Genomic DNA, 21616 nt, shown 5'->3' with positions numbered 1-21616 from the left:
AATCATTGAACAGCTCTCAAATCCCTGTTTTTTTCCCCAGTTGGTTTGTGAAAACAGTTCAGCTGCATAATTTGCCATAGCCTGTACATCAATGCAAACATCCCACAAATATTGAGTGACTGTTTAACCTCAAAAACAGAGTGTACTTTGAAAACTTTATTAGCGATCTTTCACTCTCAAGTATTTTTATAAACTGTTTCCCAGTGAAAATGGGATGTTCCCTTAAATTGAAAAATGATTAATTATACAAACTATGTGACAGAAATGTTTATCATTATAAAAGAAAAACATTTACAGAGCGATTTCAGTAGTTTATAGTAAGGAAAGATAATTAATAGTTTGTTGCTATTCTGTGATTTTTCAGTGAGATAATCCATAGCTGGTGGTGTGGGGAATAGCTTCTACTTCTCAGTTCTCCAAACAGAAGAAACCTCCACTGAGTGGTTTGTCTTAATAGCAGACATCTGTCTCTCATTATTCACATGGTAAAGAGGAAAGATCTGTGTGCTGCTTAGGAGAGTTTTAATGTAGCATATAGTCTTAAAGTAGTAGCAGATACATCTGGGAGATTTTAATCACTCGTAGTCCGCACCTAACGCATAGAGTTAGTGCAAAATCCATCAGAATCATGATAAGTGTTCTTGTGATAAGCTTTTTGTAGAAAACAGCACTGTGCTCTGAAAGCCTCAGAGGGCAGGACTGTCTTGGGAAGGGACAGATCCCAGCAAATAGTGTGTCCTGTGATCCTAATAGTTTTGCTCATGGGGTGTCTCCCAGGCAGCTGTGGGTGAGAAGCCAGATGTCCATGCTGCTGTCCTTAGGAGCAAATAGATGCCAAAGCATGCTCTGGTACAGCTAGTCAAAGTAACAGTAAAATTCAAGTCCATGGCCCTTGCTATCCAGTTACGACAGCTTCTGGTTTGAATGCCTTTTCAGCAGGGTTCCCCATGAGGACTTTTTCCTCCCCAAAGCAAGCAGGAAGGGGAAAAAAGGTTTTAGTGAAAAATAATAATGATTTTGTCAATACGTGTCTCAGCACTTACGCTTGCTGGTCACAATAAGCAGGGCAGTAGCTACAGGTTTCCTCCCCTTTTCCTTTTGCCTCCTCAACAAATGTCATTGTGCAGTGTGATGTGATGATGTGACTCTTGATCGCCTGAGAGAGGAGGTATCATATTGCTACCTCATCTACTGTTTTTCCTGTCCCCTGTCCTGATTGCAGCTGCATTTACCACCAGTACAATTTCAGCTCAAACAAATGGAGCTTGCTAAAACCTCTTTGAAGACTGGCTTACCTGTTCTAATGGAGAACATAATGAAAGTGTCTGCCTACACGTCCAAGTGCACAACAAAACTGTGAGGGTATGTATGTTAGTTTAGCAAAGAACAAAAATGCTTGGATGTTGGAGAGAGAGGTCACAGAAAATTACTAAAAGTAACAGTGGTCTGCATTCAACTAGATGCCTGTCTGCAGTGCTCTTTCTGTTTTGCATGCAGAAATGAATAGCAAAATAGAGTTCAGAAATGAACATCAAAACCAATTAGAGGTTTAAAAGCGTTCTGTATGAACAAATATTGAAAATACTGGAACTTATTAAAAAGGTGAGAAATCAAAGGAGACCAGATAAAGGTGACTAATACAATAAATGATATAGAGAAATCAGGGGCTCTCATTTAGTCTTTACAATAAAGTCATTTACAGCAAAAGAACATGGGCATTCAGTGGAAGACATCAGATCTAACACCTATTAAATACCTTGTCTTTATTAACTTATGAAAACCACTGCAACAAAATGTTACTGAAGCCAAGGGCTTACCAGGAAGAGGTAGATGTCATATGGGAACATCTGCAGTAATTTCAGTTAGGAAGGCTTGATTTTGAAGGAATGTAAACCTTTAGCTCTTCATGGCTTAAATAAAGCCATGGGAAGAAACTTTTTTCAGTTTGTGATGACAATTATTTAATTGAAGGATCTACAATTTCTCCCACAGGACTGTGTTGCTATTATGGTCTGACATAAGGTGATATTCTCATGTTTCAAGGCAACAAATTTACCGTCGAGTTAGCTGTTCACTGAGTGATCTGGGCAATGTGTCTTAAGAAGTTAGTACCTCTCAGATGAGAATTACTGACCTTCAGGTTACATTCAGTAACTAGGCTTTGTGTGCTCCTAGTCCAGCACAAATTGTGGCTTAAGAGAATCAATTTTCATGTTACATTTCAGCAAACCTAGGGACAGGGTTAGTCTTCCTTGCAAGTTACTTCACTCATGTTGCCAGCAACTTTCCTACACTGATCAAGAAATGCAAAGGTATTTGACCCGTCTCCCCTCTTTAAAAAGCATTTTTTTCCCCCAGTGGTTTATAGAGATAGGGTGTGCAACCTGAATTCAGTAACCTCTCTAAAAAAATATGTCTGTCCTAGAGGAAGCAATTCTTTCTCTTGCAAAATCAGTGGTGTCAAGAAACAAATGTTGTTAGGTGACAGTCACATAGCTTATTTGCTATGTGGTTTATTTTGAATGCCTGTCTTTTAATATTTCTATTTCTTTATGGTATGTCATTACATGCTGGCTGATACAGCAAAACTTTTTTTGGGAGTAACATCACACAATCACCTACAGAATTTGTACAACCAGTAATACTCAGAAAAAAATGCCACACTTATCAAGTCATAAATACATGGAAGGAGACTCCTTGTTTTGAGTTAATTTTGGGTTCAAGCCCTTTTTTCCTAGGTGGATGAAATTCAATGAGACTAAAAAAAAAAAGAAAAAGATTGCTATTAAAACAAACAAGCCTCATGAAACAAAACAGCTTAACATTTAATCTCTCTTACCATAGCAAAAACACATGCCCAGAGTGCCTGTGTCACCCTTCTAACAATGCAAGGAGGTCTCAAAGGATGTTTACCATTCCCAGGAATACAGAGCAAGAAAAGATGTCATGCTTTCTCTCTGCTCAGAGATACTATAACCTGAGGCTGTGATATTGACAATCTGGTTACCTGGGACAGAAAATGAGAGCAGGAAAGCCTACAGATTTAGGCAAGTACAGCATTAAACTTTATCCAGGACCCAAAAAGAGGACACTGGGCTGGACAAGTGTGCTATGGAAGATGTTTGTCTCAAGGGGAATTTGTGGAGAAAGCTATGACCGCTGGCAAGGCTGTATGAGCTGTGGGCAGTCACGGCAGGGAATCTGAGTGCAGGGAGGCTGAAGAGCAGGGTGCTTGAGGAGTAGGAGTGCTGAGGAGCCCAGGGAGGCCAAAGGGCAGGGTGCTGGGGAGATGCCTGGTGCAGGCTGTGAGAAGCTGCTGGCTCTGCATGGCTACTCCCTGTCTCATGTCCAGGGCCTGTGGGTGCCCCTGCACAGACTCCACCACACACTCCTGCTCTTCTCTGCTCAGGCAAAGCCCGATGCATCAGATATGGTCTGGGGTGTTTTTTTGAGTTTTAGCTTCTTAATTTTTGTTTAAAAAATGTTCAATGTATTTTTTCCCTCTTTCTGTTTACCGTTATAAAATCTGACTTCGCGAATAAATTACAGTTCTGTTTTCTCCATACCCACATCCTTCCCTCTTGTGATAGGATGAGGGGCGATGGTTTTAAACTAGAAGTATTCAGGCTGGATGTGAGAAATATTTTACAATGAGGGCACAGGTTGCCCAGAGATGTGGTGAATGCCTACCCCTTAAGACACTGAAGGCCAGTCTGGATGTGGTTCTGGGCAACCACATGTAGTTGAAGATCTCCCCACCCATTGCAGGGGGGTTGGACTAGGCGACCTTTGAAGGTCTCTTCCAACCTAAACTCTTCTAGGAACATGGATCAGTGAGGACTGAAGGTATTCTCTGGCTTTTTTTTTTTAATGGAGATATTCAGGGTTCCTCAAGTGTAGGAAAGTGAAGATTACCATGTTAGAGCTGACTTGGATTCTTCTGGTGGCCAGTGCTGAACAGTGCTGATGAAAAAGGATGCATACCGCAAAGTGTTCAGACCCTTTGATACATGGGAAAATATTTTTTTACTGTATTTTTATATTTCTTTTTTTGTTATTACAAGTACCAGTATTTTGACTGGTTTATGACCCAGAACATAAAGGTTTACAGCCTTTTCCCATTGCTCACTTCTTTTAATAATCCTGCATCTTTTTTTTTTCAGACAAAGGCCACATTAGTGGAATGCATGAGAATACAGTGTGAGATAAGTTTATCATGACAAAAGATGCATCAGTTTGAAGTATTAACCCAGCATTGCGTTGGAGACAGTGAATAATTAGTTTAACCTGACAATGAATAATATAAACTTAGCCACAGAAATGGTTGGTGTTATCATCTTAAGCTTTTGTAATGCAATAAGGACACCAGGTTATCATGATTATAGCAGCAGGAGAGTTTGTAGAATGAGCTCATGTAAAAGTAGTTGCTGAAAAACACTGTGAACATTTATGGGGCTCATTATTTATCATTAATTATTTAACTGCAGGTCCCCATGTGGGCAGTGGAATCCTGCTGATTTACTACTTATCAGGAATAAATTACCACTTACAACTTGGGGTTTTCACAATTTTCCTTTTGTCATCATAAATAAATTTAACTAATAAGCTTGTTTCCTTCTCCCTGTTAAACTGACTGCTGGCAAGAGGCTTTTTGGCTAGTGACATAATATGAGACAAAATATAGGATAAGTGAAAAGCTGTGTATTTTTATGAAGGCTCAGATTGTTTGCAATAGATCTGAGAACTCAGCAAGAGATCAGTATTTGCTTACATTTACTGTGTATTTGTACAGGACCAGATTTTTGAAACCGCTCAGCAGCCACAATTAAAGCCAGATTTTTTTCCTGAGGAGCAGTTTCAAATTTGCCAGCTAACTGAAGTTATTTTAGTACCTAAATGAGAACCAATAGCTAAATCCCCATTTCGGCACCACTCTGATCCTCAAAATCCCAGCTCGACTGTCTAACCCTTTAGGTGCCTCTGTTACTGCCAGCAAATCATTGAATATGCCTGTATTGCTACTAGGGACAACATACAGACACAAATCTTAATATCCTCAGTCAGCTTTCACCCCTTCCTCATATTTCAGCCTCATCAGGATTTGGAAACTAGAGCGTTTCTCCAGTGCATCTCTTGGCAGGTTTCCTGACAAGGAAGGCGTAACCTGATGGATGACACTACTCTGCAATACTACACCTCCCACAGTTGGCTTCCAGAGATACGCAGATGATTTGCCCATTTGCACATGCATGCCTGCATGTGTGTGAATAGAAATTTGGTTTATCCCAAAGCCTAGAAGCTGGTGCAATCTGCAGCCAAGAAGGCAGGTCTGCTTTGCTTAATTTGGCCTGGATGCTTCAGTAGTCGGCTTAGGGCTGCACCCCATCAGGACTTTCATCCTACCCTGTAAGAACACCTGTGTTGAATAGAAGTGTTGCTATATATCTGTACACCTGGCTGCAAACCTCTGCTAATCCAGGAGGGTGTTTAAACAATCAAAACCTACCTAAAACTCTGACCCTTTTCAGACAGTCTCCTCTAATATGACTACCACCACCTGTGATAGGTTCTTTGATATATGGAAAAAGCAGGTTTTACAAAAAGTCTCAATTTTGGTTTTGTAGAACACAAAGGTATGTTTTATCAGATCGAAACGTGTTTAAAAATGTGCTATCATTTCTGGATTTCCGAAGGGCAAACTTTGGCCTCTTCAATCAATTGCTAAGGGAAGTATCACGGCAAAGGGTACTAGGTGGTAAAGGGGCTCAAGATAGTTGGTCAGCATTCAAGAACCACTTCTTCAAAGCTCAGGATCAGAGTGTCCCAATGAGTAGGAAGTCAAGTAGGGGAGCCAGGAGACCAGCATGGTTAAACAAGGAACTGCTGGGCAAACTCTGGAAAAAGAGAATCTATGGATTATGGAAGGAGGGGCTGGCCACTTGGGAGGAATATAGGACAGCTGTTGGAGGATGTAGGGAAGCAATTAGGACAGCTAAGGCCTCCTTGGAACTTAATCTGGCAAGTTGGGTCAAGGACAATAGAAAGGGCTTCTTCAAATACATAGCGAATAAAACTTAACACAAGAAGCAGTATAAGCCCACTGCTGAATGAGGTGGGTGCCCTGGAGACAGAGGATATAAAGAAGGCAGAGTTGTTGAATGACTTCTTTGCCTCTGTCTTTACTCCTGCAGACTCTCCCCGGGGAACCCAGATTCCTATTGACCCGGAAGGAGTCAGGATAAAGGAGGAGTTTGCTTTGGTAGATGAGGATTGGGTTAGGGATCAGTTAAGTAATCTGGACATCTATAAATCGACGGGTCCGGGTGGAATACACCCGCAGGTGCTGAGGGAGCTGGCAGAGGTCATTGCTGAGCCACTCTCCGTCATCTTTGGTAAGTCGTGGGAAACAGGTGAGGTGCCTGAGGATTGGAGGATGGCAAATGTCACGCCGGTCTATAAGAAGGGCAAGAAGGAGGACCCGGGTAATTATAGACCAGTCAGCCTTACCTCCATCCCTGGAAAGGTGATGGAACAACTTATTCTTGACACCATCTCTAGGCATATCAAGGATGAGGGGGTCATTAAGAGCAGCCAACATGGCTTTACCAAGGGGAAGTCATGTTTGACCAACCTTATAGCCTTCTGTGAGCAAGTAACTAGGTGGATGGATGATGGTAGAGCGGTACATGTGGTTTTTCTTGATTTCAGTAAGGCATTTGGTACTGTCTCCCACAGCATCCTCATAGATAAGCTAAGGAAGTGTGGGCTTGATGATCAGGTAGTGAGGTGGATCAAGAACTGGTTGGAAGGAAGAAGGCAGAGAGTTGTGGTCAATGGGGCAGAATCTAGCTGGAGGTCTGTGACTAGTGGAGTCCCTCAGGGGTCGGTGCTGGATCCAGTGCTGTTTAATATTTTCATCAACGACCTGGTTGAGGGAACTGAATGTACCCTCAGCAAGTTTGCTGATGATACTAAACTGGGAGGAGTGGCTGACACACCAGAGGGCTGTGTTGCCATCCAGCGAGACCTGGACAGGCTGGAGAGTTGGGCAGAGAGGAACTTGGTGAAATTCAACAAGGGCAAGTGTAGAGTCTTGCATCTGGGGAAGAACAACCCCATGTACCAGTACAGGTTGGGGGCTGACCTGCTGGACAGTAGTGAAGGGGAAAGGGACCTGGGGGTCCCGGTAGATAGGAGAATGACCATGAGCCAGCAATGTGCCCTTGTGGCCAGGAAGGCCAATGGCATCCTGGGGTGCATTAGAAAGGGTGTGGTTAGTAGGTCAAGAGAGGTTCTCCTCCCCCTCTACTCTGCCTTGGTGAGGCCGCATCTGGATTATTGTGTCCAGTTCTGGGCCCCACAGTTCAAGAAGGACAGGGAATTGCTTGAGAGAGTCCAGTGCAGAGCTACAAAGATGGTTAAGGGAGTGGAACATCTCCCTTATGAGGAGAGGCTGAGGGAGCTGGGACTCTTTAGCTTGGAAAAGAGGAGACTGAGGGGTGACCTCATCAATGTTTACAAATATGTAAAGGGTGAGTGTCAGGATGATGGAACTAGTTTTTTTTCAGTGATGTCCAGTGATAGGACAAGGGGCAGTGGGTGTAAACTGGAGCGTAGGAGCTTCCATGGGAACATCAGGAAAAATTTCTTTACTGTGAGAGCGACAGAGCACTGGAACAGATTGCCCAGGGGGGTTGTGGAGTCTCCTACATTGGCGATATTCAAGGCCCGCCTGGACAAGTTCCTGTGTGATGTACTCTAGGTTACCCTGCTCTTGCAGGAGGGTTGGACTAGATGATCTTTTGAGGTCCCTTCCAACCCTTAGGATTCTGTGATTCTGTGATCATCTACATTTATTTATTTATCTACACAAACACATACAGATACATGCATACATATAGTAGTGATTAAAATGAGGGGGTATATAATTCTATGCCATTCTGGACACTCATATTTCAACCTTTTTCAGTTGTGGGTGGGATACATTTTTTAGTCTAGCATAGATTTTCATGTACAGCTTTACAGTTCCCCTGTCAACTCCTTCCTATTCAGATGTAATGTTCAAAAAACTTAGGTCACAAACTCATCTCAAGAAATTTCTCATATCATCTAGGCCTTAAAAAATCATGCAGTAAAACAGATGTTGCATTTTAATGATGTTATTCACACATAAATTTTAAAAGTTTTTTTTTACTTTAATAGATGTTCTCAATAATAAATCAAATATTCTCCAGCTGTCTCAGCAGCATGTTACAACACTAGGGAAAAAAATACCAATTCTGCAGAAATTAGTGCCTAATTATTTAGGGTAATTTACAAGATACTTGGAAGATATGTTGTTCAGAACTATTCATTTTTTTTTTTTTTCATTTGTGGATGGCATTTTTAAATCTAATTTATTTCTATACCTGTAAGAGAAAGTGGCAATATTTGAGTAATTGCACTAAAAATATCATGCTTGGGACTAATTATGTGTATAAAATTGTATACTGGTTTAGGTCTTCACCAAAAATTTGTCCATAATATGATTCTAGGCTCATCTCTAAAAATATGGTGAATATTGGCAGTATCATCTCAAAGGAAAAATGTCACCCCATTGTACCGGATGACTAGATTTTTTCAATCGGCCTTTAATATAGCATTTGTGATAATTATATTGCTGAATGGAATCTCTTTTCTTCCTGTTGATCAGGAAATTTGGGGCCCCTCCTTTCTTCCACTAAATTCAAAATTCATACACAGCTAAGGGGAAGTATAACCTGATGTATGTGACTTCAGCCACTTGTAAATGTGGGGGTTTTAGCCTTTTCTGTACTTACATGCATGCTAATGTGGCTACCTCTTTCTTATTACCTGTGAGGACACAAATGCAGGTTATCCCTGTAGAGTTTCTCCTCCCACGACAGTCAAATTGATGTGAAAGGTCTTGCCAGTGGGTTATTTAAATCCTGATATTCTGTTCTTGCTTATCAAGAATGCTGGGTATAAATCTCTTGGCATTTATCTTTCTACACTGCCCACTAACATTTTCTACTACTTCTGTCTGTCCTTACAACATTTCCTGGAGAGCTTAAACTGAAAGTGCTAATTATTAATTTAGGGCTAGATTCTGGCTTCTACAGCCAGAGGCATGCTGGAGGGAATGCAAAGGGACTCCGATTTGTTATATGAATTTTTTTTTATCACTGAAATCCTCACACATCCACTCCTTGGCTCATATTAGGAAACACCCATGATTCTTTTTAACCAAACCTGTCCACATCAAATATGAGTTCAGATTATTCAGATTACAAATGAAAAAACAGACCATTAAAGTTAGAAAAGATTTTTTTCAAACACATAAGTACATTTACTCAGTTTGAACAATGGATTGCATTAATCACTGGTGGGTTGTTTTTTGGCTGTTTTTTTTTTTTTTTTTTTTTTTTTTAACATCACAGAGGGGATTAACTCTAGGAAAGAAATGTTTCATCATCTTGAAGCCTAGTAAGACTCAGTGTTATTATATCAGTATAACAGGTTAACTGAGGCATAAAGGTGAAGTGACTTGCCTAAGGTCATGCAATAGATCAGTGGCAGAGCTGTATATCACATACAGGGTCATTTAAATCCCTGCAAAATGCCTTGCTCCATGAGACTTTCTTCCTCCCTCTTGTCAAGTATAAATAGTTTAGATTTTCTTTGGCAGGCAGAAAGCCCTCTACTCTTTCTCTTAATGTATTCCCAAGATAAAGCATATTCACTGACCTGACTCTAACAGGAAAAATTTCAGGCCAAACACAAAGAGATTGCTCAGTTCAAAGCACTCCTTGAATTTAGTGCAACTTCACCATAGGTTGACTTACCCATTTTTCCAAACCGTCCTATTTGTTTGGCAGCCAGTTATTCTTAGTTCCCTTGTCTTTAAGTTTCTTCCTCCAGTGGTATCCCTTCCTGCTTTTTCTGCTGCACTCCTTCCATTGGCAATTTTTCCTATAGTTGTCTCTTATCTTCTTTTCCAGTCACACTATTTGCATATATTGTGGCAAATCAGGGGTTCTGGTTATGCACAGCTTATGAATTGTGACAAAATAACCTCCCCAAACATACAAAGAAGTCCTCTGCCTTTTACCATCTTCCCCTTTATATTTTTCTTAAGAGCATCCTCTGAAAAGGCGCTTGCTCAAGTGTTGTTTGATAGAGTGAAGGACAGTGAAGAATCTACAGCTGTAGGTTTTATAATGGTTAACATGTCAAATGGTTATACAGTTGTATATTTGACTGCATTCTCTTTTCTCCTTGCTATACGAGCAAGCCAGATACCTGATATCTTCATAGCGCTCACTGTTTTTTGTTTTGTTTTGTTTTGTTTTGAATTCAGATTAATATGTTAAATCATTATAGTTCAGTCACACTTGAGGGAAAAGTGGTATTGCTCAAACGTTGATGCCATAAATTGGAATCACATGTGAATGTGTCAGCTTTTAGCAGAAGATAGATCCCTACATGGCAGACAGAAGAAATATCTAGGAGTCTAATCTAACATATAGTTAGCACTATGTATTAATGGCATCATGACGGTGTAGTGGTAGTTTTTTTCTTACTCATAAAGACAGCTGCATTAACAAAGCCTCAGGGAGGTCAAATAAATATAAAATGGATGCTAGAGATGCCCACTTTTTCCTCAGCTGCCCTGTCCGTACGCGAGGTCAGGCTGTTGCTCTGGGGACACCTAAGAAAGCTAGGCTCCACTGGAGTAGTTTTGATGAAGAGCTCTGGGTTTCTTGAATGGCGAGTGTGTGTCTGGGTTGGAAGGACTAGTAGATAGGTCCTAGAAGGAAGGTTTGATTACCTCTTCTCTTTGAGGAAGCACAGATAAATTTCAATTTTGGGTTGGAATTTTGAGATCATTTTGGTTTGAGGCATTTTTATTTTTTCTGACTGTTTTGGCAGAAACTTTGACTGAAATACTTTGACTTGTTTTATTTTTGTCAGCACAACCTGACGTTTGATTTTCACCCCTGCTGTATTATCAGGCACGAATTAATCTCTCCAGGACTAGTCTATTGTAATGATTGTACTGTAGACCACTTGGAAAATGAAAGCACTAAAGAATGTTGCTACCTGGAACTTACACTGATAGTAACAAAACAGTTTGTATTTGGTAGGATTTACTTGAAGCTATAAAGTTCTTAGTATTCTGAAGCTTACTTCAGAGACTATGTCTCTCCTACTGAGATAAAGTTAGAGGTACGGACAACTGAACTACTATAATTTCTCTGGTATTAGTACAAGTGGGCATTTTCAAGGACCTTTATTATAGGGAATTAGTGATTATGGAAATTTGCCAAAACAGGTGAATCACAGAATTAATTTCTTCATGCACTGGTGAAAAAAAAAGCACATCTGTGAAAAAGAGATGATTATTCTGTTTCTCCATGTGTGATTTATGTATATATATAGAGAGAGAGTGAGAGAGAGAGAGAGAGAGAGAATGCTGGCAAAGAACAGGAAGTATTTTTTCAGGTGCTTAATACATCACAGAAATAACAGACTGAGGAAATTGCTCACATTAGTAAGTTTGGCGCCACATGCTTAACTATGCTTAGAGTTTTTTATTCCAAAGCAACCAAAGAATAAAGTTTATATTCCTCTTCTTGATAATATTACAAAACTGGCTTTCATTCTACTTCTTGCAGCCTGAGCCTTACACAATTATTGTCAGCGAAGCAGTAATGAAAGTGCAATCTTTTATTCTGTATGTTTGGTTTGTATCATAATAAGCTAGTGATGGAAAGTGTTTAGAAATGTCTATGCCTGCTGAATAGGGTTGCATGATAATGATCCTTTCAGCAGACAAAGAAGAAAGCAATTGAACTACTTTGCAGCTACTCCATGAACTTCAGCCTTGTCTGAAACACAAATCAGATGCCATCATTGAGAAGGTGTTCTAGGTGTGGATATAGTCAATAGTAACCTTTACAAGCCCCATATGAAAAACTGCTGTTGTATAAAATATGTCTCCACTATTTGGCATTTTGAAAGACAATTTACTTTTCCCAAACTATATCAACAGAGCCAGTGATTCAGAACCCAACTAATCCTTATTTTAATGTTTATAAGGTTCCTGTGTGCCAACATTTTTTAGTTCTAATGTTTGATATTTATTCATATTGCTTTATCACTGAAGAAATTCCCATTAGAGAAGGAGGCAAAAAAAACTGTTAGATCATTTTTTGTCTAAATTTAAGCACTTCAAAAATAATTGCTAAGCTAGTAGTCTATGAAGAAGGGTTCTCTGATATGATATGTTCAATTCCACCTGTATTTTAAGAAATACTTACTCATTGGCCAAATTATCATTAAATCTGATATAGGGTGTACAGGGTAAAACTGAGTTTTCAGAGGCCATATAGTGAGTCCAAAAAAAAAAGTGAGGAAACTAGGTTTTTTTTAATTGAGGCTGAATTAGAAAAACAAACATAACATCTACCAAAAGTTATGAAAAAAGTTCAGAATGTCAACTATTTTATAGCTTCTCACAAAATCACTGAACAGTTTAGACCAATTAGATTGCCACCCCCACAGTCTAAATGAAATGAAATACCTTTTTTTTTAAATTTTAACAAGAATACTTACTAAAATTAAAATTTGGGTTGATGTAAGAGAGGTGTTCAGATTTGATTTAACAGTTTACCACTAAAATAAAAGTAATACTATATTAAGGCTTTAAAATCTCTCACTTGTACACAGCTTTCCAGTGTTCTATAGAATAGCCCTTTGTCTCATGTGAGATACATTGTATCATAGAAAGCAGATAAAAAATTAATGCTCAGAATTCATGCTTTAGTTCCATTTCTGATGATAGAGTTCTCCAGATGCGGAGGCAAGCCGCTATTTGTACCAGAACCTCAGTTTCTCATGCAGAGAGACTGATAACTCTCTATGTCTGAAATCCCAGATGGTTTCTCTGGAGCTATGACTTACACTAAGCTTAAACAACAGGAAAGCAGAAAAAAAGTCTAAATTGCATGTTTTTTTACTCCCAGTGGAACAACTGTAATAGAAATAGCAACAATGATAAATTAGATTCTCTTAGTGCCATGTTGGGCATTGGCTGAACATATTCTTTAGAGAGGATTAATTACAGTATGGTATTTACATCATGCTTTACTGAAAAGAAAAGCTGACACGTTTTCTGTAGAAACTGAGTTTTTTTCTACATACGTACATGTGTAATTGATATTTTTTGCTCAAACATCTTCCAAGACTAGTCCACACTGAGGCCTAGCTCGCAAACACTCCATTATTAAAGATTTGTTACTGCTAAGCATGAAACTCTCTTTATCTCTTCTTACTATGACTTTTCTATTTACTAGTTCAGAATTCAAGCTTAATTCCCAGCCAGAGCTTTACACCTGTCAGCTAGACTGAGGGTAGACTTTGTTCTCTACCAGTCATCTTTCCTCAGTCCCATCTTTGCTATTTCTTCATTCCTGTTATGATATTACTGATGAGTCTGTCTGCAACTAGCTCTTCTAAATGGTATGCAAGGTGAATTGTGAGAGTATCCACCATTGTACTGTTCTAAAGAAAGGTAGATGGTGTTGTGGCACTTATGATGGTGTAGTGGGTTTTTCTTTATTTTCAGGCCCCCATACTTTCCTAGGAGTGGAGCAGGAAGAAAAGCTGTGTCTTTCATATGTTCCTAGGTTGGGTGATGACTGCTCCCCACCTGGTCCCCGTATTTTTTGGCTGCCAGTTTAGAAATTTCACCTGGTGGTTTCTATCATGGTTTCTACAATAGGGAAAACTGTTACAAAGGGATTAGTGAAGGATTTGTGTGGGATAGGAAGAGAGGGAGAATAAACTGGTTTCCTTATCTTACAAAGAGCAGGTCAGCTGCAGTAAAGCAATAGCCTGGATTTTCCAAAAGGAAGGTAAAGTAGGGTGTAGTCCTTTTCTGTGCCTTGAAGTTCTGGAGCAATCCTATCTTGCCAAAGCATGATAATCTCAGTTGTGCCTACACAGCACAACTGAGCTGTGACATTCAAAGTTGCTCTTAGCAGGGAATCTGTCCTTGTTTGATACATTAAATGTTGTGCCCTCTATATTCTTCTATAAATAATTTACCAAGTTTTAGAAGAGAAATACTTTGTGAACCAATGAAAAAAAAAAAAAAGAAAAAATATATGGAAAGACCAGCAAAAAATAAGGAGGAGTTTGGACTGGAAGTCTGCACAGCTAGGATTTGTGAAATGTAGTTAATGATACTACATCATGTATGAACATGTTGTTGACTGACTAGACTCCCTGGATCTGTTTATACCAGACACTACTGTTCCTGGGGCCAGGCAGAGTGCATTTCTGCAGTCAGTGAGAAAAATAAAACATGCCAAATAATTACAGTAATGATGCAAAATGCTGGGGATGCAATATAAAATTTCATATTATATCAAAGTCAAAAGTGCCTCTTGGCTTGGCCAGCTAATGCTTTCTGCAGCCGTAAAATTTGGCTGCAATTGTGCAATACAATACTGGTGAGAAAACACAAAGATTATTACTGTGCTCTCTTAAAAGACAGATCCTAAAGCTGGACAACCAAGGTGTGTAAAGCAGTGGCAATTTATTTCCCTAACCAGCAGGGAAATACTAAAGTATAGAGAAAAACAACTTCCAAAACCTCTATGATTATGAAAAGGATACATATTTATGTAAATGGTGGTGAAATCCTAAAATGTTCCACCTGGCAAATGTTCCAGAAAGGAGGGCCCAGAAATCATTTTCTTTGTCTGCTTCTTGGCAGGATGTTTGGTGGCTTTCGCTTAACACCATAGAGATTACACTTCTTCATTTTAGTTAAGGCCACAAGGCTACCCTGCTGATAAAAACAAATGCCAACCTCATCCTCTTGATGTACCCCACAAGGTGCATGCAAATTAGCAATCAGAGTAATGAGTTCAAGTCCACAAGGTCCCTCTGACATTTATATCTCCCTTCTCTGGCCTCTCCTATGCTTCAGACAGCTAGAGCCCAACTTTCTCTCCTTCATCCACACACTTTGTAACACATTAACCCCCCCCCCCCCAAAGTACTGCTATGTTTCCTCCCAGAGCCGATGACCTTATAGAATAGACTTAAAAAATATAGAAATCTTGCCTGCTAATGAACTATTTTGCCTTTTCTATGCCTATGCATGTGCGCATAAAGTCACATGGTGCTTTCAGGAAGAGAGTGATTGTGGAGGACACATCATTCAGAATAATCTTGATAAATTTAGGCAGAAACAATCTACAGCTGTACTCTCTCTATCACCTCTTCTCTGCTTTGCCTGAAATGATTGGGTTACTTTCTCAGTAAATCTACACTGTTGACATAACAAACCCTTTTTTTTTTTTCCCCTGATAAAGTTGACTAAATTAAAGTTTTGTGCTTTACTGAACCATTTAAAGTTACAGCAGTCTTAGAGATCTTGTTGCTGGTGTGAATTCTATTTATAGATTTTTTTTAAATTATGATTAATAAGACTGTTATTCACATACACTTATGTGCAGAGACCAATATTTATTTTATTTTTTAGTGTATATATGGGGTCACCTTATTACCTACAGACACAAGCAACAAATTATTTCTTATAAGAATAGAAAGGGCCTTTGAGGAAAAAAAAATTGGAGGGCAAGGATGTTGTAGTTGGTTGCATTCAGGGAACAGTGGTCAAAGACTCAATGTCCAGATGGACACAAGTGACAAGTGGTGTCCCTCTGGGGTCCATACTGGGATCACTACTGTTTAATATCTTCCTCAGTGACATAGACAGTAAGATCATATAGTGACAGGACAAGGGGAAATGGCTTTAAACTGAAAAAGGGTAGATTTAGATTAGATATTAGGAAGAAATTCTTTACTGTAAGGGTTGGTGAGACACTGGCACAGGTTGCCCAGAGGAGCTGTGAATACACATCCCTGGAATTGTTCAAGGCCAGATTGGACAGGGCTTTGAGCAACCAAGTCTAGTGGAAGGTTTTCCTGACCATGGCAGTGGGGGTGGAACTAGATGATATTTAAGGTCCTTTCCAACCTTAACCATTCTATGATGGTTCTATGATGATATTTTGTTGCTATTAAAATTATAGATGGATTAGAACATCTTTAAAAAAAAAAGGCAATATTAGAACCACTTCCAAAAGTGCCTGTGGAAAACAAAACTTTCAGAAAAGTTATGTTTATTTAAGGTTCCAATTTTTTTTTTTTTGAGGATGGACATGGTATTTCCAAAACTACTGCAGAATATTATAGAGATTGGTCTTAAACCTAAAACCTAAAAAATCATCCAAATGGTTTTGTTTCTATTTTACTTTTTTCCAGGTTTGAGACAGTTTGTATTTTAAGTCTTACTTCAACGTCAGTTTTCTAAACTAACTGAAAAGTATTCCTGTAGAACCACATATAATAGAACACTATTCCTTTCACAGAGCATCGTGCTTCAATATCGCAACACATGTAAAATGAAATGCACTTTTCCCATCATAAATCTTGATTATCATAAGATTTTGTTTAAGATCACTCCCAAAGACTGAAGTAATAGGGCATTGTCTAGGGTGAGGCGTCCCTGTCCATGGCAGGGGAGTTGAAACTAGCTGATCTTAAGGTCCTTTCTAATCCAAATCATTCTATGATTCTATGATTTATGTCCTTATTTAGAAAGTGATCTGTGTTTCATAGGTTCCGCCCCTTTGTGGGTGTTTTTACAAGGCCTGTGCTGGGGATAGTTTGGTTTCCATAAGAAGAGTCTGCCTTTTAGATCTTTTTCCAATACCTCTGTTACAGCTTATGCAGCAACTTTGCCTCTGCTTAGATATAGAGGGTGATCCATTATTCCATCCATTCCATTAATTCCCGCAGCTCTGGTCAACATGGTGAGTTGCTTGGTGGTACCATCCTTTTAGACTGTGTTTGTAGGTGTATTTTGTGGTCAAACCATTAAAATACTTCAGTACCTTACTATAAACTCTGTTTCAAGCTAGGAAACATTTCATTAGTGCATTAATGTTCATTAGCAGGAGTGAAACAGAGAATGTAGACCCTGAGTGCTGAGTCAAGGGGCAGTAAATGATTTAGCTGGAGGTGTGTCAGGAATGATAAGATTCCTGCACCAAGTGGTGCTGCTGTGTATCTAGAAGTGCCTGTAGCCAAAAGTCTTAGAGTTCAAAATTCACTAGAATACAGTAAAAGAAGGTTAGTTTTTCTATTGGTAAAAAGATGCTAAATATTGTATAGAAGTCAAAAAAATGTAAATCAATAGTTAACTTTTAAATCACTCCAAACATTGGGAAAGGCCAGTGGACAGAGCAGAGTAAAAGATTATTGTGTTCACTACGAAGAGGTAAGTGGTTTGGCTTTACCAAGTTCAATGGGTCTAGTATATAAGACATATAATTTAAATAGCAAAGAGCAAACAGGGTGAATCAGACCTTTTGCAATGTAAATAGAATATCAAAATTACCCATCTGATTGTAATTCTAGGAAGTAACATATTCCTCCAAGTTATTAAGCAAAACATAAGAATTGATGTAATAGATCTACAGACCCAAATGTTCACATTTTAAGGTGAAAAAAAAGATTAAACCTGTGGTGAAACAGGAGAAGTCCCAGTGCAATTGTGTCAATGTAATGCTGATGTTGGAGTTTGATTAAACGCAAGAAGTGAAAAAGGCAATTGGTTTTCACACAGGCATGGTCCAATGAATCCAGACAACACTTTGCTGGAATCCTCACTTAAGTATATTTTGTGTTGTTTATATTTTGGTTTTCAGTCTTAGAACCAGGATCTGAACCACTGACAGACATTTGGAAAAGCTGCATGGGACAGAAGAATGGTTGGACAGATATTCTAGAGTAAAATAATCTCCCATTCAAACCAAAGACCAGTTCTTTCTGCAGTAGCAGACTTCCTTTATAAAAGCAAAAATCTCACCTTGACTCCTTCTCCCTCAGGTTACCCCATGGACACTGGAGACCCTGTTACCTGTCCACCTTGCAAGGCAATTAAAGGCATTAGATTACAAATACCGTTAGTTGCTCAATGCTATGGCAAAGAGGATTTAAGACACAGACAGTACATTGCATAAGCAAGGTTTTTTGTGCTGAAATGAAGGAAGTCTGAAACCAGATTCATACCTGCTGCTTCAAAAGAAAATACTTCCCTTGACTACTAAAGAAATCATGTTCCTTTGTTGGATGACGTGGCCCACAAACTGTATCAGGGGTTTATGCAGATCCTATGTAAAAGGAAGGGTGACTATGTACAGTAATTACATTCTAGAGAATGCCTGAGAACACCCCATCACCAAAAGTATTATAGAATCACAGAACAGGGTTGGAAATGACCTTAAGATCATCAAGTTCCAACCCCTCTGCCATGGGACACCTCCCACTAAACCATGTCATCCAAGGCTCCGTCCAGTCTGGCCTTGAACACCACCAGGGATGGAGCATTCACAACTTCCCTGGGCAACCCATTTCACTGCCTCAGCACCCTCGCAGTCAAGAACTTTCTCCTTATATCCAATCTAAACTTCCCCTGTTCAAGTTTTAACCCATTACCCCATGTCCTATCACTACAGTCCCTAATGAAGAGTACCTCCCCAGCATCCTCATAGGCCCCCCTTCAGATACTGGAAGGCTGCTGTGAGGTCTCCAAGCAGCCTTCTCCAGGATGAACAGCCCCAACTTTCTCAGCCTGTCTTCATACGGGAGGTGCTCCAGTCCCCTGATCATGCTCATGGCCCTCCTCAGAATTTGTTCCAACAGTTCCATGTCCTTTTTATGTTGGAGACACCAGAACTGCACACAATACTCCAAGTGAAGTCTCACGAGAGCAGAGTAGAGGGGCAGGATCACCTCCCTCGACCTGCTGGTCACGCTCCTTTTGATGCAGCCCAGAATACGGTTGGCTTTCTGGGCTGCGAGCTCACACTGCTGACTCATGTTAAGTTTCTCATCAACCAACACACTCAAGTCCTCATGGTTATTATTGCCTCCTGGTTAGAGCTTCCACACCTTGACCAGAAATGAACATTTGACTCCTGTTACCTACCTCAAAAGTGGGTACTCTAATTACCGAGCTAGTGGGTGGGAAAAGCTGGGGAAGAGAGGACCATATCTGCACTTGAGAACACATCTCCAGCCATCTCGGTAGGTTCTAGTTTGTGAGTTGACAAGACTAGAGAGGTTCCTAGTGTTCAAGAGCATTAGATTTAGTGGTGAACATGTTCAGAAAGAGACTTCTAAGCAAAAGAGAAATATGATGTTAAAGTGGGTGCCTATGGACCACATCTCAAATGTTAGGTGGTTACATCTTAAAGTAAGAGTTTTGATAAACTCCTTTTGAGGAGGACTGTAGATTTGATTCTAGGTTAACTGATTGTGTTCTATATTTTCTAATGTAGTATAGTATGAGCATGTTATACTTAAAGATACATTGTAACATGCAATGCCAGTACTGTATAAGATCAATAATATTTTATATAAAGACATAGATATGTATATACTTGTATAGATAGATGCCAAAAAAAAGCAGAGAGCCGAAGATGGTAGCCAAGCACATCTGCTCAAATAGTTTGACAAATTTAGATATGCAGAGTGGAAATAATCAAAACAATTTATGTCTATGCTAGTTTTTCTAGTGAAAAAATAAGAGTTAACAATGGTGAAGCTACTTCTATAGTCATACACAGTGGATTATATTGCAATAAAATAAACATGGAAAATACAGAAGATTTCTTTTTAATTCTTTCTTTACTATTAATTAACTTTTTTTTTTCCAAACTAAAAAAGGAAATACTTTGCCATCCTATTTTCATGTAAAAAAAAAAATTAAAAAAATCAATTTTGGATGCTTCCTTGACATGGCCTTTAATCAAAGAGAGAGAACTGGGTCTAGTACAGGGTACTGTTGTACAGCAGTCTTGGTATAATGATCTTTTCTGGCTTTAGAAGTCCTTGAATTTACCACCTACTATTTTTTTTTTTCCCTTGAACTCCCTAATAAGCTAGAACTTTTCAGTCTGTAACAAAATAGGAGAAAGACTGAAGAAACTGGGCTCTTTTGACATGAAATTAACACACAGGCTCATTTCTTCAGCTCCCCTGTAAGAAAACTCTTTTTAACCACAGTCCTGAGACAAAATTCACTCGTTTGATTACTAGATCATTTACATTAGAGATGCTGGTTCAAATTCTCTCATGCAAAATTGAAATTATTTCAGTTTCATTGTTTAAACAAGTATATTAGCCACTGACCTAGAGAAATAACAGATGGGAATTGACCTTCTCAGTTTTCATGAGAGAGCACTGTCCATCTATACTATCTTTTGGTGAATCTAGGTGAAGTTGAAATCATTCCTTCAAAACCAAAAAATAACTCATCTTTTCCAAAGATCACTTTGTTCTTAGAAGGAATCTAAGATTACTATTGTTTTTTAAATCAGTTTTTGTGAACCAGATTATTCAGGGCAAATCTGCATGGCCAGATAGGTACAAAAAAGCTGCTTTTCTCACATCCCAGTGTGACCAGATAATTGTCAGCTCTAGTACAGGATCTGAACATCTGCCTTAGAGGCAAGTTTTTTTTTTCAGAAAGGCAGAAATAAGGGGCACAACTACCATGCTGTCCCTCCTCAATGTAGGAAGAGGCTGGCTTTTTTTTTATTTGCATGTATTCACATGCACATCTGCTTAGATATCTAACTGTCCTCATCTGTCATATAGGGAAAATTTGTGCTTATATTGGCATGGTAGGTTCCATTCTACCATGATGGTAAAACTTCTCAAAGTTAGATCTTCAAATGTTCTTCATTAAATAGCTAGAATTCTTTTGATGAAGCAGAGTTAGCTTTTCAATGAAGGGAAAAGGTCTACACAATTTCCTTTCAGAAGCTCTTGCAAAGAGCCAAATTGTGCTATTCAAGGGAGATGTGTGCCAGCACAGGATCTTCAGCTGGACAGTGGAAAAATCTTCTGATGCTGCAATCAACTGCCCTCCAGCTGTGGCATGGAAGGAAAAGTGAACCTGTTACTGCTTATGACTCCTGATCAGGGTTTACCCAGGGGTCTATGGCTACATGTTATCCCAGAGGGAGCTTAAAAATTGTTCCACACATATATTCTTTTCCCTAGGCTAACTAGCATTTTCAAAAATCTTCTGGCTTTAAATCCTTTTCTTCTGAATTTAAGCTATCAGGAAAGGGAGGTAGTCCTGATAGAACATAATTTGCTATTCTGTTGCATTTTTTCACAGAAGAAATACGTTTTTATAGATTTTTTTCTTTGACATATCGCGCCTCCAAAGTGCATGTAGAAAAATAAAAAAAATGTAAAGTCTTAGTCTTGTAAAATGTTGATCAGTCTTTTCTCTGTGAAGTAGATGAAGCTATCTGTTTGAATAAGGACTGTCTGTAGGATCTACTCCTGAATGTGCGTATTTTCTATCTTCAGTTCACAGTTGGACTGCGAAGTAATGGCTGCTTCTTGAATAAAAGACTTTTAAGGACTGAAATTTATCTCAGCACAGAAAAGGCCAGTTAGAACCCCTGAGTTTTCCAAACAAAGAAATCATTTTACTTGCCTCAATTTTCCA

The sequence above is a fragment of the Pezoporus occidentalis genome, unplaced genomic scaffold (assembly GCF_034315485.1).
Source record: "Pezoporus occidentalis ecotype Australia unplaced genomic scaffold, CSIRO_AGI_Poc_V1 ctg23, whole genome shotgun sequence".
In the NCBI taxonomy this organism is placed as follows: Eukaryota; Metazoa; Chordata; class Aves; order Psittaciformes; family Psittacidae; genus Pezoporus; species Pezoporus occidentalis.
This window is presented reverse-complemented; position numbering follows the sequence as displayed.